The 4,206-nt window shown below is 38.6% G+C and overlaps 1 long non-coding RNA gene across 1 annotated transcript; it reads right to left on the minus strand.

The window, feature by feature from the left end:
- Positions 1 to 289: 289 nt before the first annotated feature.
- On the minus strand, positions 290 to 3,901 carry LOC136936981 (uncharacterized). Its single transcript, XR_010875201.1, has 4 exons — positions 3,875 to 3,901; positions 2,985 to 3,051; positions 2,841 to 2,892; positions 290 to 308 (listed from the first exon to the last, which is right to left on the minus strand). It is a non-coding gene; the product is annotated as an uncharacterized lncRNA (long non-coding RNA).
- Between the last annotated feature and the right edge of the window lie 305 nt (positions 3,902 to 4,206).

The raw sequence follows: 4,206 nt of genomic DNA on the forward strand, positions 1-4,206 counted from the left end.
ACAGCCACTGCTGCTACCACTACTAAACACTAACCTCTGGCGTCACACCTAAAAGGTCAAACACAATTGGACGAGCCCCCATGTGACGCAGCCTGACTCTGAGCTTTGTCAACAAACGAGGGAGACGAACGAGGGATGACCAAAATAATAGGTATTTATTATAAAGCGGAAGTCAATATCCCAGTGAAAAACAGCCGTCTGCAACCGTGAAGGGATCTCCCCCGAACTGGAAGAGTAGTCTTGATATAACCAGACCGGCCACAGGTGTGGCTCATCAGGCCTGATGACCCATCACTCCAACAGGACACCTGAAAGACAACCAGCAATAAAGAGAGAAGACACCTAGTGGAGGGGAGGGTCGTCACAATACCAAGCACAAAATAAACGAACAATAAAACTCAACTCATCTCCCATTATGCACATTTGGAGAATTTCTGCAAATTCAGGCATTCCAGCAGTTGAACCACATGCAACTACCATTCCATTTCTGTAATTTATTCCTCTAGTGGTGACATTTTTTGCAAGATTAACTTGACTGATACCTGGATACTTTTGCCTGAGAGCCAACACAACTTCCTTACTCAAAACATCAACCAGGATTGTGGAGATATTTGCAACTTCCAAATTTGATGTCCTAAGACTGGATGAATGGATGTGATAACTGATGTTGGTGTTTTGCTGCCAGTGAGAGTGCAATATTTCTGAAATTATTTGTGTGTCGGGCAACTTGCTTAAAAAATGCTTCAAATCGAATCGTCCATACACCTACAAGTGGACCAAAGCACCTAATCAAGTGTGGATAATGCTCAAGATAGTGGTGTTTAGGTTTCACTGTTACACCTGGGTCAAGTTCAAGTAGTCTCTGTCTGTGCTCAGACACTTTGACATCAAGATAGGCAATTGTCTCATCAGAATGAACAGGTGCCACAGCTAACTCTACAATTTCCTTCAGATCTAGTATAACTTTCCAAGCAAGCTCATCCTCTGGTATCAAGTCTCCTATTAGAAATGGAAGCAAACGTATTAAGCTCCAATTCTCATGAGCATTGCCACCTATTGTCTTTTTTAAAGAATAGCTTTGTGGTATTATGTGAGAACTTTTTTTTTTGTCACCCCACTTGTAAGGAAAGTTGAGGATTAGCTTGTTAAGACATTCAAAACTAAAATACTTTTTAGAGATCAAAATCCTCAAACACAGAGCCAGTTCAAATGGGACAATACCCTCAAATAAATCATGCACTAGATCTGGGGGATACCCTGTGTTAACATGAAAGTGGTGAAGATGTTCAGTTAAAACACACGCTCTCTTCACTCCAAAGCAGTTTGTTTCAGTTTCCTGTGCAGACTTAACATGTGCTTCATGTATTTCTTTGGTTCGAAGCAAAAAAGTACCTGACTGAACGTCCTTTGATCTAACATCTTCTTTCTGAGCCGTACAAAATCGACAAATATATTTCCCAGAGAAGCTCTCAACGAAACCAGCTAATCTGTGTGCTCCCAAATTATCAGCTATTCCACTATGGACTGTTCCTTTGACAAACTTTCCAAGTTTTGAGATGAACACACCATGCTCTTCTAGAGTGACAAGGTCTTGTAAAAGTGGCTGTAATATTTTACCATATCCATATACTTTTACATCGTCACTCTTGCACAAAGCTGCCAAATAAATTGAGTTGAGTGCTGAATGAGAGCCCGGTGGCAAGTTATTCAGAACCTAGTATACACTACACAATTTATGCTTCTTTCGCGATGTGCCCAGGGGATTGCACAATTCAAAATCATCAATGTACAAGGTTAAACAAATTTTCAACTCATCACCTGACAGGAAAGGGTTTTCCTTGAAGTACACACCATCTCTTAGAGAGTGATACAGCTGGTTCTCAAGCTGCTCTGTATTACCTTGTGTTCTGTGGCTATTTATAACACTATTTAACACGTCAGTACTAAGCAACTGCTGCAAAGACCGCAATAATGGGATATATTGAAAGCTCCTGCTCTTTGTTTTGTCCAAAATAAACTCCACTGGCTCAACAACATTAAACACTTCCTTAAAATACTCCTTTCTCTTGTAAGCTGTAACAAGGGGGCCACCTGGCCCTATTGCTTTCACCAAAGGATTAGAATGACACAGTACATCAGCTAATTCCCTAACAATCAAGCCATCAACTACTAAGTTTTTGTTTTTGAAAAATTCTGAAAGACTGTTACAATTTACAGGCACAGACACAGTACTTAACAGATAGTGTAGCTCATCAAGCAATTGGTCAATTGCTGTTGACGGAACATGAAAAATGTTTTCCAACTTCAATAAAATTGAGCCTATTTTTTGTTCTATAACGTTTGGAAGGTCATCTGAAGTATCAACATCACTATCTGCATCTGACGTACCAAAATCTATGTCTGAAGATGAGGGTCTGTCATCTGCAGGAGTGCCAGATTGCTTCACTTGAGCAGTGACTTTAACCACACCTGCTTTAAAGTCTTTTAGGGTGTGGGGATTATGTTTTCGATGTTTGTGCGAGTTAAACGTACCATATATGTTTGTCTGATACACACATCCCTCAAACATACAAGTTATGGTTTCATACTGCCTAACATGTTGATTTACATGAGTAAAGTACTCCTTCTCAGTTGAAAGCTCCTTACATCCGCACGTCTGACATGAGAAAGTAGTTAACTGAACATCTGCTGTTTCTAGCTTCCTGTGTGTTTGATATGTGTGACTCGAAAGGTTCTTCCAAGTTTTAAATGTACATGGACAATCTGCATAGACACAAGGATAGCGGCATGTGCGGCCGTAGTGAAAATGTCTCAGCCTAAAATGTTTTAACAATCCATACCTTGTAGGTAATGAGATGTCACATACTTTACATGGCCACATTCACACAGCATCTGTAAATACAAACAAATAAGTGTATTAGTTGTGTGTCAGTAACATTTATATTTTGAAAAGGCACAAATGTGTTTACAGCCCACATCCTTACTTGATTATAGAGGTTGCCCTTCAAAGAAATTGTGGAGAAAGTGGAGAAACTCGAGAGAAAAGCACGTCTGTAAAAGACAAACGATAGTTAGAAACAAAATTTTGGGTTGACCAAATATTACCTAATATTTTTCACACCTGTATACAGATGATGCTGTTCTGAAAAATGTACCTCGGTTAAAAAAAAAAATGCTGCAAAATCGCTCAGAGAAATAACTTTGCTGATGTGCAAGCTGGCACTGTCTGGATACAGGTTAGAAAAATGTCTTTAATGTGCAAATTAATTGCAGGAAAAAAACAGCGGCAAGATCACTAATTACTTTTAATAACAGCGCCTGATATACAAGGTAGACTAGCAAAGTCAACTCATTATGTTGCACACAAATGCAACAAAAAATTACATTTGCACACACTGTAAAACAATTAACAAAAAAGATAGAACACGTTGTCTAACGCACTTGAGAAAAGCATGCTTGCTAGCTAGCTACTTGACTATCCATTCCTGCACAAAAACATTCGCATGCACGCTGACCCACAGCAGAGTTAATGGTTAATCCTAAATTTGGAGCAGGGAAAAACCTGCTAATTTGTATATATAATTTTAACAGCACTCGCTAGAAATATTTTGCTGTTGGTAATATACTCTATATGTTCCTATTTCACTGACCCCAGCCGCAAATTAGCCACCCTAGCTGATGGTTCTAGCATCAACCATGTGATACTTAGAGCTAGCTATCAAACCAGACAAAAATTTTAGCAATCATGACGGATTTACTGGATTTGATTGCTAATATATTTATATCAGTGTGATAGGCATTAACTGCACTATTAAAAACATAAGTACGCAGACAGATTACTAGCAGAAAAGTTGGATGGCTTCAGATAGCTTACCGTTACAAAGCAAAGGTTACGATCCTCCTGGCAGACAGCGCTGAGGTGAAATGGTGGAAAGGAGAAACGGTCGGGAAAGAGCGTAATTTCCACCTCAAAACGGTGTCACTTCCTGAAAATTGCATGTAAACCAATCTCATACGTTTTAACCAATTGAATCTTGCTTGTTTCACAGCTAGCCCTATTTAAAACATGTGAGTATGTTTTAATTGATTAAGAGTAATATATTTCAGAATTAATAGACTTATGCTCATTCTAAGAAATTTTTATAAATACATTTTGAGAAAATGACTATTTAAATAAAATCAAATAGATGTAAATACTTAATGATA

The sequence above is a fragment of the Osmerus mordax genome, chromosome 3 (assembly GCF_038355195.1).
Source record: "Osmerus mordax isolate fOsmMor3 chromosome 3, fOsmMor3.pri, whole genome shotgun sequence".
In the NCBI taxonomy this organism is placed as follows: domain Eukaryota; kingdom Metazoa; phylum Chordata; class Actinopteri; order Osmeriformes; family Osmeridae; genus Osmerus; species Osmerus mordax.